Here is a 13,411-nt window from a genome sequence, read left to right on the forward strand (position 1 = left end):
CCCCCAATCTGGATCGGGGCTCAACCCCGACCGCACCTCGTCGAAGTTGCCGTTGCCGCCCGCGGATCCCGTGGCCCGCCGCCAAGTTTCGTCGCTGGATCCGTCGCCTCCTCGTCTCCTCCCCGCGCCGCCATGACTCTGTCGCCGACATCGCTCGTCGCCGTCACCCTGCAGTGCCGCTCGGACCCGCCCTCGCTGGACCGCCCTCCCCACCGGACCTCCTCGTCTCCTTCCCGAACGGCTTCTCCGATCCTTGCCGCCTGAAGCTCGACGCGCCTTCGCCTCGCCGCCCTCTTCGTCGTCGCCGTCATCCCCATCTTCCTCCCCGAGCCCCGCTGCCCCGTACCCTACAGCTACCTCGTGAGGCCCCCCCTCCTTCTCCTCGGCCTTGCTCCCGCCGCACACCGGGCGCGCCCACGGCCAGGCACCCACGCCGCACGCGCCTGCGCCCGCGCATGTCGTCGCCCCGCATCCATGCTCGTCATTGCTCCCGTGCGCTATCAAGCGCATCGCCGCACTCGGTCGAGGCGGCTTCCGCCCTGCTCCATCCGGCCGGACCCGCCGTCGTGCCTTGCTTGCCTCCCGTCGCTGTTGGCGTCGGCGGCAGCCTCTGCCCGCGACTGCACGTGTAGCTCTGTCCCTGGCCACTGGCCTTATGCCGCTCCGCCACTGTCGCGCCCCGATGCTCCTCCGCCGCTGCCGCTGGCGGTCACCTGCCATGGGGCCGCCACCGGCCGCGGCCTCGCCCCCTTCTGGGCGGGTGCCCGATCGGTCCGTCCCGCTTTGCGCCCAGTGCCCGCTAAGGCCTCTAGCCAATGACACGCGGGGTCCACCCGAAAACGAAAAATAAATAAATGAAAAGATATAATAATTAAAATAATTAGTTAATTAATTAACCAAATGAATTAATTAATCTAATTAATCTTGTTAATTAACCTGTTAACTACCTAATTAGTCTAACTAAAACTGTTAGTTAACTAGGCAGTCAATGACAGGGGGCCCCCAACTTCTGTTGACCAGTCAAACTTTGACTGGTCAACTGGGTCCCCCTGGCCCACATGTCAGCCCATGTGTACACTGTTGTGTAGGCTCGGTACATTTAGCATTTCCTATTTAATTTCAAATTAATAATAATTTAAAAAAATGATTTAGAACTTTAAAAATTAATATAAAATAATCTGTAACTCGGTTGGAAAAACTTTGTACATGAAAGTTGCTCAGAACGACGAGACGAATCCGAATACGCAGCCCGTTCATCAGCCACACGTCCCTAGCATAGAGAACATGCAACATTTCACCTTCGTTTCTTCTGTCTGAAAACGCGAAACACCGGGATACTTTCCCGGATGTTTTCCCCCTCCGCCGGTACCCCCTATCCCTGCATTAGATCACTCCTGGCACCGCGTATTGCCTTGTTATATTTTGTGATGCTTTGTTTGCTCCATATTTACCGTTTCATTCCCCCTCTTCTTCTCCGCTAGACCCCGATACCGGCGTTGATGCGATTGAGTACGACTACGTCACCGACGACCCCTCCTTGCCAAAGCAACTAGGCAAGCCCCCCCCTTGATCACTAGATATCGCCTATTCTTCTCTATACTACTTGCATGAGAGTAGTGTAGCATGTTACTGTTCGGTTACTCCTATTCTGTTGCATAGCCTGTCATTGTTGCTACAGTCGTTGATACCTTTGTTGGAAATATGCCCTAGAGGCAATAATAATTTGGTTATTATTATATTTCCTTGTTCATGATAATCGTTTATTGTCCATGCTATAATTGTATTGATAGGAAACTCAGATACATGTGTGGATATATAGACAACACCATGTCCCTAGTAAGCCTCTAGTTGACTAGCTCGTTGATCAATAGATGGTTACGGTTTCCTGACCATGGACATTGGATGTCGTTGATAACGGGATCACGTCATTAGGAGAATGATGTGATGGACAAGACCCAATCCGAAGCCTAGCACAAAGATCGTGTAGTTCGTATGCTAAAGCTTTTCTAATGTCAAGTATCTTTTCCTTAGACCATGAGATTGTGCAACTCCCGGATACCGTAGGAATGCTTTGGGTGTACCAAACGTCACAACGTAACTGGGTGGCTATAAAGGTGCATTACAGGTATCTCCGAAAGTGTCTGTTGGGTTGGCACGAATCGAGACTGGGATTTGTCACTCCGTGTAAACGGAGAGGTATCTCTGGGCCCACTCGGTAGGACATCATCATAATGTGCACAATGTGACCAAGGGGTTGATCACGGGATGATGTATTACGGAACGAGTAAAGAGACTTGCCGGTAACGAGATTGAACAAGGTATCGGTATACCGACGATCGAACCTCAGGCAAGTACAATACCGCTAGACAAAGGGAATTGTATACGGGATTGATTGAGTCCTTGACATCGTGGTTCATCCGATGAGATCATTGTGGAACATGTGGGAGCCAACATGGGTATCCAGATCCCGCTGTTGGTTATTGACTGGAGAACGTCTCGGTCATGTCTGCATGTCTCCCAAACCCGTAGGGTCTACACACTTAAGGTTCGATGACGCTAGGGTTATAAAGGAAGTTTGTATGTGGTTACCGAATGTTGTTCGGAGTCCCGGATGAGATCCCGGACGTCACGAGGAGTTCCAGAATGGTCCGGAGGTAAAGATTTATATATGGGAAGTCCTGTTTTGGTCACCGGAAAAGTTTCGGGTTTTATCGGTAACGTACCGGGACCACCGGAAGGGTCCCGGGGGTCCACCAAGTGGGGCCACCGGCCCCGGAGGCTTGCATGGGCCTAGAGTGGAAAGGGACCAGCCCCAGAGTGGGATGGTGTGCCTCCCACCCTTGCCCAAGGCGCAACTAGGAGGGGAGAGGGCAAACCCTAAGGGCAGATGGGCCCTAAGGCCCATACTCCCTGCGCCTCCCTCTCCTTCCCCCTTGTGGCCGCCACCCATAGATGGGTTTGGGGCTGCCGCCCCTCTAGGGGTGGGAACCCTAGAGGGGGCGCACCCTCCTCCCCTTCCCCTATATATATGAGGCCTAGGGGCTGCCCAAAATACGTGATTCGATCTCTCGTTGGTGCAACCCTGCATCTCTTCTTCCTCCTCTTCTGTGGTGCTTGGCGAAGCCCTGCAGGATAGCCACGCTCCTCCACCACCACCATGCCATTGTGCTGCTGTTGGATGGAGTCTTCCTCAACCTCTCCCTCTCTCCTTGCTGGATCAAGGCATGGGAGACGTCACCGGGCTATACGTGTGTTGAACGCGGAGGTGCCGTCCGTTCGGCACTAGGATCATCGGTGATTTGAATCACGACGAGTATGACTCCATCAACCCCATTCACTTGAACGCTTCCGCTTAGCGATCTACAAGGGTATGTAGATGCACTCTCCTTCCCCTCGTTGCTGGTTTCTCCATAGATAGATCTTGGTGACACGTAGGAAAATTTTGAATTTCTGCTACGTTCCCCAACAGTGGCATCATGAGCTAGGTCTATTGCGTAGATTCTTTGCATGAGTAGAACACAAAGTAGTTGTGGGCGTTGATTTTGTTCAATATGCTTAACGTTACTAGTCCAATCTTGTTTCGACGGTATTGTGGGATGAAGCGGCCCGGACCGACCTTACACGTACTCTTACGTGAGACAGGTTCCACCGACTGACATGCACTTGGTGCATAAGGTGGCTAGCGGGTGCCAGTCTCTCCCACTTTAGTCGGAACAGGTTCGATGAAAAGGGTCCTTATGAAGGGTAAATAGCAATTGGCATATCATGTTGTGGTTTTGCGTAGGTAAGAAACGTTCTTGCTAGAAACCCATAGCAGCCACGTAAAACATGCAACAACAATTAGAGGACGTCTAACTTGTTTTTGCAGGGTATGCTATGTGATGTGATATGGCCAAGAAGAATGTGATGAATGATATGTGATGTATGAGATTGATCATGTTCTTGTAATAGGATTCACGACTTGCATGTCGATGAGTATGACAACCGGCAGGAGCCATAGGAGTTGTCTTTATTTATTGTATGACCTGCGTGTCATTGAACAACGCCATGTAATTACTTTACTTTATTGCTAACCGGTAGCCATAGTAGTAGAAGTAATAGTTGGCGAGACAACTTCATGAAGACATGATGATGGAGATCATGATGATGGAGATCATGGTGTCATGCCGGTGACGATGATGATCATGGAATCCCGAAGATGGAGATCAATGGAGCTATATGATATTGGCCATATCATGTCACTACTATATAGTTGCATGTGATGTTTATTATGTTTATGCATCTTGTTTACTTAGAACGACGGTAGTAAATAAGATGATCCCTTACACCAATTTCAAGAAGTGTTCTCCCCTAACTGTGCACCGTTGCTAAAGTTCGTCGCTTCGAAGCACCACGTGATGATCGGGTGTGATAGATCCTTACGTTCACATACAACGGGTGTAAGACAGATTTACACATGCAATACACTTAGGGTTAACTTGACGAGCCTAGCATGTACAAACATGGCCTCGGAACACGTAGACCGAAAGGTCAAGCATGAGTCGTATAGTAGATACGATCAACATGAAGATGTTCACCGATGATGACTAGTCCGTCTCACGTGATGATCGGACACGGCCTAGTTGACTCGGATCATGTAATCACTTAGATGACTAGAGGGATGTCTATCTGAGTGGGAGTTCATAAGATGAACTTAATTATCTGAACATAGTCAAAAGGATTTTGCAAATTATGTCGTAGCTCGCGCTTTAGTTCTACTGTTTTAGATATGTTCCTAGAGAAAATATAGTTGAAAGTTGAAAGTAGCAATTATGCGGACAGTAGAAAGCTTATGTCCTTAATGCACTGCTCAGTGTGCCGAACCCCAAACGTCGTTTGTGGATGTTGCGAACATCGGACATACACATTTTGATAACTACGTGATAGTTCAATTAAACGGTTTAGAGTTGAGGCACTAAAGACGTTTTCGAAACATCGCGGAACATATGAGATGTTTCAAGGGCTGAAATTGGGATTTCAGGCTCGTGCCCACGTCAAGAGGTATGAGACCTCCGACGATTTTCTTAGCCTGCAAACTAAGGGAGAAAAGCTCAATCGTTGAGCTTGTGCTCAGATTTTCTGAGTGCAACAATCACTTGAATTGGGTGGGAGTTGATCTTCCAGATGAGATAGTGATGTTTCCCCAAAGTCATTGCCACCAAGCTGCTAGAGCTTCGTGATGAACTATAACATATCAGGGATAGATATGATGATCCTTGAAATATTCGTGATGTTTGACACCGCGAAAGTAGAAATCAAGAAGGAGCATCAATTGTTGATGGTTGGTGAAACCACTAGTTTCAAGAAGGGCAAGGGAACAAAGGGATACTTCATGAAACGGCAATTTAGCTGCTACTCTAGTGAAGAAACCCAAGGTTGAACCCAAACCCGGGACTAAGTGCTTCTGTAATAAAGGGAACAGCCACTGGAGCAGAATTACCCTAGATACTTGGTAGATGAGAAGGCTGGCAAGGTCGATAGAAGTATATTGGATATACATTGTGTTGATGTGTACTTTACTAGTACTCCTAGTAGCACCAGGGTATTAGATACCGGTTCGGTTGCTAATTGTTAGTAACTCGAAATAAAAGCTACGGAATAAACGAAGACTAGCTAAAGGTGAGTTGACGATATGTGTTGGAAATGTTTCCAATGTTGATATGATCAAGCATCGCACGCTCCCTCTACCATCGAGATTGGTGTTAAAACCTGAATAATTGTTATTTGGTGTTTGCGTTGAGCATAGACATGATTGGATTATGACTATTGCAATACGGTTATTCATTTAAAGAGAATAATGGTTACTCTATTTATTTGAATAATACCTTCAATGGTCTTGCACCTAAAATGAATGGTTCATTGAAATCTCGATCGTAGTGATACACATGTTCATGCCAAAAGATAGTAATGATAGTACCACCTACTTGTGGCACTGCCACGTAAGTCATATCGGTATAAAATGCATGAAGAAGCTCCATTGATGGATCTTTGGACTCACTCATTTTTGAAAAGTTTGAGACATGCGAACCATGTCTATTGGTGTATATGCATGAAGAAACTCCATGCAAATGGACCGTTTGAACTCACTTGATTTTGAATCACTTGAGACATGCAAATCATACCACATGGGCAAGATGACTGAAAGCCTCGTTTTAGTAAGACGGAACAAGACAGCAACTCGTTGGAAGTAACACATTTTGATGTGTGCAGTCCAATGAGTGCTGAGGCATGCAGTGAATATCGTTATGTTCTTACTTCACAGATGATTCGAGTAGATGTTGAGAATATTTTCTTGATGAAACACAAGTCTGAATTATTGAATGATTCAAGTAATTTCAGAGTGAAGTAGAAGATCATTGTGACAAGAGGATAAAATGTCTATGATATGATCATAGAGATGAATATCTGAGTTACGAGTTTTGGCACGCAATTAAGACATTGTGGAAATTGTTTTACAATTAATACCGCCTAGAACACCATAGTGTGATGGTGTGTCCAAACATCATAGTTGCACCCTATTGGATATGGTGGGTACCATGATGTCTCTTATCGAATTACCACTATCGTTCATGGGTTAGGCATTAGAGATATCCGCACTCACTTTAATAGGGTACCACGTAATTCTGTTGAGATGACACCGGTTTAGAGAAACCTATGCTGTCATTTCTTAAAGGTTTGGGGCTGCGACGCTTATGTGAAAAAGTTTCAGGTTGATAAGCTCGAACCCAAAGCGGATAAAATGCATCTTCATAGGACACCCAAAACAGTTGGGTATACCTCCTAATTCAGATCCGAAAGCAATATGGATTGTTTCTTGAATCGGGTCCTTTCTCGAGGAAAGGTTTCTCTCGAAAAGTTGAGTGGGAGGATGGTGGAGACTTGATGTGGTTATTGAACCGTCACTTCAACCAGTGTGTATCAGGGCACAGGAAGTTGTTCATGTGGCACCTACACCAATTGAAGTAGAAGCTTATGATAGTGATCATGAAGTTTCGGATCAAGTCATTGCCGTACCTCGTAGGGTGACAAGGATGCGTACTACTTCAGAGTGGTACGGTGATCCTGTCTTGAAGGTCATGTTGCTAGACAACAATGAACCTACGAGCTATGGGGAAGCGATGGTGGGCCCAAATTCCGATAAATGGTTAAGAAACCATGAAATCCGAGATAGGATCCATGTATCAGAACAAAGCATGGACTTTGGCGGACTTGCCCAATGATCGGCAAGCCATTTGATAAATGGATCTTTTAAGAAGAAGACGGACGTGGATGGTAATGTCACCATCTATGAAGCTCGACTTGTGGCGAAGAGTTTTTCACAAGTTCAAAGAGTTGACTACGATGAGTTTTTCTCATCCGTAGCAATGCTTAAGTCCGTCGGAATCATGTTAGCATAAGCATCATTTATGAAATCTGGCAGATGGATGTCAAAACGAGTTTCCTTACCAACTTTCGTAAGGAAAGGTTGTATGTGATACAATCAGAAAAGTTTTTTTCGATCCTAAGGATGCTAAAAGGTATGCTAGCTCCAGCAATCCTTCTAAGGACTGGAGTAAAGCATCTCGGAGTTGGAATGTGTGCTTTGATGAAATGATCAAAGATTTTGGGTTTATACAAAGTTCATGAGAAACTTGTATTTCCAAAGAAGTGAGTGGGAGCACTATAGAATTTCTGATGAATATATGTTGTCGACATATCATAGATCAGAGATGATGTAGATTTTCTAGAAAGCATATAGGGTTATTTGAAAGGTGTTTTTCAATAGAAAACCTGGATTAAGCTACTTGAACATTGAGCATCAAGATCTATAAGGATAGATCAAAATGCTTAATAATACTTTCAAATGAGCACATACCTTGACATGATCTTGAAGGTGTTCAAGATGGATCAGTCAAAGAAGAAGTTCTTGCCTGAGTTGTAAGGTACGAAGTTAAGACTTAAAGCTCGACCTCGGTAGAAAAGAGAGAAAGGACGAAGGTCGTCCCCTATGCTTTAGACGTAGGCTCTACAGTATGCTATGCTGTGTACCGCACCTGAAGTGTGCCTTGCCATGAGTCAGTCAAGGGGTACAAGAGTGATCCAAGAATAGATCACAGTACAGCGGTCAAAGTTATCCTTAGTAACTAGTGGACTAAGGAATTTTCTCGGTTATGGAGGTGATAAAGAGTTCGACGTAAAGAGTTACGACGATGCAAGCTTAACACCTATCCGGATAGCTCTGAGTAGAGATACCGGATACGTATAATTGAGAAACAATTTAGAATAGCTCCAAGTAGAACAGTTATTTAGAATAGCTCCAAATAGAGCGTGGTAGCTGCATCTAGGAGATGACATAAAGATTTGTAAAGCACACACGGATCTGAAAGTTCAGACCCGTTGACTAAAACCTCTCTCACAAGCAACATGATCAAACCCAGAACTCAATGAGTGTTAATCACATGGCGATGTGAACTAGATTATTGACTCTAGTGCAAGTGGGAGACTGTTGGAAATATGACCTAGAGGCAATAATAAATTGGTTATTATTATATTTCCTTGTTCATGATAATCGTTTATTGTCCATGCTATAATTGTATTGATAGGAAACTCAGATACATGTGTGGATATATAGACAACACCATGTCCCTAGTAAGCCTCTAGTTGACTAGCTCGTTGATCAATAGATGGTTACGGTTTCACCATGGACATTGGATGTCGTTGATAATGGGATCACGTCATTAGGAGAATGATGTGATGGACAAGACCCAATCCTAAGCCTAGCACAAAGATCGTGTAGTTCGTATGCTAAAGCTTTTCTAATGTCAAGTATCTTTTCCTTAGACCATGAGATTGTGCAACTCCCGGATACCGTAGGAATGCTTTGGGTGTACCAAACGTCACAACATAACTGTGTGGCTATAAAGGTGCATTACAGGTATCTCCGAAAGTGTCTGTTGGGTTGGCACGAATCGAGACTGGGATTTGTCACTCCGTGTAAACGGAGAGGTATCTCTGGGCCCACTCGGTAGGACATCATCATAATGTGCACGATGTGACCAAGGGGTTGATCACGGGATGATGTGTTACGGAACGAGTAAAGAGACTTGCCGGTAACGAGATTGAACAAGGTATCGGTATACTGACGATCGAACCTCGGGCAAGTACAATACCGCTAGACAAAGGGAATTGTATACAGGATTGATTGAGTCCTTGACATCGTGGTTCATCCAATGAGATCATCGTGGACCATGTGGGAGCCAACATGGGTATCCAGATCCCGCTGTTGGTTATTGACCGGAGAACGTCTCGGTCATGTCTGCATGTCTCCCGAACACGTAGGGTCTACACACTTAAGGTTCGATGACGCTAGGGTTATAAAGGAAGTTTGTATGTGGTTACCAAATGTTGTTCGGAGTCCCGGATGAGATCCCGGATGTCACGAGGAGTTCCGGAATGGTCCGTAGGTAAAGATTTATATATGGGAAGTCCTGTTTTGGTCACCGGAAAAGTTTTGGGTTTTATCGGTAACGTACCGGGACCACCGGGAGGGTCCCGGGGGTCCACCAAGTGGGGCCACCGGCCCCGGAGGCTTGCATGGGCCTAGAGTGGAAAGGGACCAGCCCCAGAGTGGGCTGGTGCGCCTCCCACCCTTGCCCAAGGCGCAACTAGGAGGGGAGAGGGCAAACCCTAAGGGCAGATGGGCCCTAAGGCCCATACTCCCTGCGCCTCCCTCTCCTTCCCCCTTGTGGCCGCCACTCATAGATGGGTTTGGGGCTGCCGCCCCTCTAAGGGTGGGAACCCTAGAGGGGGCACACCCTCCTCCCCTTCCCCTATATATATGAGGCCTAGGGGCTGCCCAAAATACGTGATTCGATCTCTCGTTGGTGCAGCCCTGCATCTCTTCTTCCTCCTCTTTTGTGGTGCTTGGCGAAGCCCTGCAGGATAGCCACACTCCTCCACCACCACCATGCCATTGTGCTGCTACTGGATGGAGTCTTCCTCAACCTCTCCCTCTCTCCTTGCTGGATCAAGGCATGGGAGACGTCACCGGGCTGTACGTGTGTTGAACGCGGAGGTGCCGTTCGTTCGGCACTAGGATCATCGGTGATTTGAATCACGACGAGTACGACTCCATCAACCCCGTTCACTTGAACGCTTCTGCTTAGCTATCTACAAGGGTATGTAGATGCACTCTCCTTCCCCTCGTTGCTGGTTTCTCCATAGATAGATCTTGGTGACACGTAGGAAAATTTTGAATTTCTGCTACGTTCCCCAACAACCTTACCCGCAATCCTAAATGCTTAGTATAGGATGCTAGTTTATCATCATTGGCCCTACATTCTTGTTAGTCTGCCTTGCTATACTATCGGGCCGTGATCACTTGGGAGGTGATCACGGGTATATACTATACATATATACATACTATACAGATGGTGACTAAAGTCGGGTCAGCTCGTTGAGTACCCGCAAGTGATTCCAATGTGGGGGCTGGAAGGACAGGTGGCTCCATCCCGGTAGAGGTGGGCCTGGGTTCCCGACGGCCCCCGACTGTTACTTTGTGGCGGAGCGACAGGGCAGGTTGAGACCACCTAGGCGAGAGGTGGGCCTAGCCCTGGTCGGCGTCCGCGGTTACTTCATAATAACATGCTTAATGAGATATTGGTATTTGATCTGAGTCTGGCCACTGGCCTATACACACTAACCAACTACGCGGGAAAGATATGGGCACTCGACGTCGTGGTATCAGCCGAAGCCTTCGTGACGTCAGTGACTGAGCGGCGCGCACCGGGTTGGACTGCATTAACGCAACATCCTTTGTAATGGAGGTTGCTAGGCCTGCTCACCAGCCGCCCTCGCAACATGTAGGTGTGCAATGGGCGATGGGCCCAGACACCTGCGCGCATAGGATTTAGACCGGCGTTCTGACCTCTCTGTTGTGCCTAGGTGGGGCTGCGACGTGTTGATCTTCCGAGGCCGGGCATGACCCAGAAAAGTGTGTCAGGCCAAATGGGATCGAGCGTGTTGGGTTATGTGGTGCACCCTTGCAGGGAAGTTTATCTACTCGAATAGCCGTGTCCCTCGGTAAAAGGACGACCCAGAGTTGTAGCTTGACCTTATGACAACTAGAACCGGATACTTAATAAAACACACCCAGACAAGTTCCACAGACAACCCGATGATCGCTTTTCCACAGGGCGACGAGGGGAGGATCGCCGGGTAGGATTATGCTATGCGATGCTACTTGGAGGACTTCAATCTACTCTCTTCTACATGCTGCAAGACAGAGGCTGCCAGAAGTGTAGTCTTCGATAGGACTAGCTATCCCCCCTTATTCTGGCATTCTGCAGTTCAGTCCACCGATATTGCCTCTTTACACATATACCCATGCATATGTAGTGTAGCTCCTTGCTTGCGAGTACTTTGGATGAGTACTCATGGTTGCTTTTCTCCCCCTTTTCCCCCTTCCCTTTGTTGGAAATATGCCCTAGAGGCAATAATAAAAGCATTATTATTATATTTCCTTATTCATGATAATTGTCTTTTATTCATGCTATAATTGTATTATCTGGAAATCGTAATACACGTGTGAATACATAGACCATAACATGTCCCTAGTGAGCCTGTAGTTGACTAGCTCGTTGGTCAACAGATAGTCATGGTTTCCTGACTATGGACATTAGATGTCATTGACAACGGGATCACATCATTAGGAGAATGATGTGATGGACAAGACCCAATCCTAAGCATAGCACAAGATCGTGTAGTTCGTTTTGCTAGAGCTTTTTCAATGTCAAGTATCTCTTCCTTAGACCATGAGATCGTGTAACTCCCGGATACCGTAGGAGTGCTTTGGGTGTACCAAACGTCACAACGTAACTGGGTGACTATAAAGGTGCACTATAGGTATCTCCAAAAGTGTCTGTTGGGTTAACACGGATCGAGACTGGGATTTGTCACTCTGTATGACGGAGAGGTATCTCTGGGCCCACTCGGTAATGCATCATCATAATGAGCTCAAAATGACCAAGTGTTTGGTCACGGGATCATGCATTACGGTTCGAGTAAAGTGACTTGCCGGTAATGAGACTAGACGAGGTATTGGGATACCGACGATCGAGTCTCCGGCTCGTAACGTGCCGATTGACAAAGGGAATAGTATACGGGGTTGCTTGAATCCTCGACATCGGGGTTCATCCGATGACTTCATCGAGGAGCATGTGGGAGCCAACATGGGTATCCAGATCCCGCTGTTGGTTATTGATCTGAGAGCCGTCTCGGTCATGTCTGCGTGTCTCCCGAACCCGTAGGGTCTACACACTTAAGGTTCGGTGACGCTAGGGTTATTAGGAAGACTTGTATGGGATTACCGAATGTTGTTCGGAGTCCCGGATGAGATCCCGGACGTCACGAGGAGTTCCGGAATGGTCCGGAGGTAAAGATTTATATATGGGAAGCTGTCAAACGGACACCGGAAAGTTTCAGGGGGCATATCGGTATTGTACCGGGGCCACCGGAAGGGTTCCGGGGGTCCACCGGGAGGGGCCACCCCTCCCGGGGGGCCACATGGGCTGCGTGGGGCAGGAGCCAGCCCCTAGAGGGCTGGGCACCCCCCCTTGGGCCCATGCGCCTAGGGTTTGGGGGGAACCCTAGAGGGGGCGCCCCCTTTTGCTTGGGGGGCAAGTCCCCCCTCCCTGGCCGCCGCCCCCCTTGCCCCTTCCCCTATAAATAGAGGGGTGAGGGGAGGGCTGCATACCCAAGCCAAGGCGCAGCCCCTCCCCTCCCCAACACCTCTCCTCCTCCGTACGTGCTTGGCGAAGCCCTGTCGGAGTACTGCTACACCAACAACATCACGCCGTCGTGCTGCCGTTGGAGCTGTCTTCCTCAACCTCTCCTTGCTCCTTGCTGGATCAAGACGGAGGAGACGTCATCCGTACCGTATGTGTGTTGAACGCGGAGGTGCTGTCTGTTCAGCACTTGGTCATCGGTGATCTGAATCATGGCGAGTATGACTCCATCATCACCATCCCCTTGAACGCTTCCGCACTCGATCTACAAGTGGTATGTAGATGCAAACTCACTCCCTTGAGTCGTTGCTTAGATGAACTCATAGATGGATCTTGGTGAAACCGTAGGAAAAATTTTAATTTTCTGCAACGTTCCCCAACAGTGGCATCATGAGCTAGGTCTATGCGTAGTTCTCTATTGCACGAGTAGAACACAATTTAGTTGTGGGCGTAGATCTTGTCAACTTGCTTGCCGCTACTAGTCTTATCTTGCTTCAGCGGTATTGTGGGATGAAGCGGCCTGGACCAACCTTACACGTACACTTACGTGAGACCGGTTCCACCGACTAACATGCACTAGTTGCATAAGGTGGCTGGCGGGTGTCTGT

At 47.7% G+C, this 13,411-nt stretch overlaps 1 pseudogene; it reads right to left on the reverse strand.

Annotated features, from left to right (window-relative positions):
* The window catches only part of LOC119281846, a 4,244-nt pseudogene extending 3,890 nt beyond the window's left edge, over positions 1–354 (reverse strand).
* Positions 355–13,411: the final 13,057 nt, after the last annotated feature.

The sequence above is a fragment of the Triticum dicoccoides genome, chromosome 3B (genome assembly GCF_002162155.2).
Source record: "Triticum dicoccoides isolate Atlit2015 ecotype Zavitan chromosome 3B, WEW_v2.0, whole genome shotgun sequence".
Taxonomy (NCBI): domain Eukaryota; kingdom Viridiplantae; phylum Streptophyta; class Magnoliopsida; order Poales; family Poaceae; genus Triticum; species Triticum dicoccoides.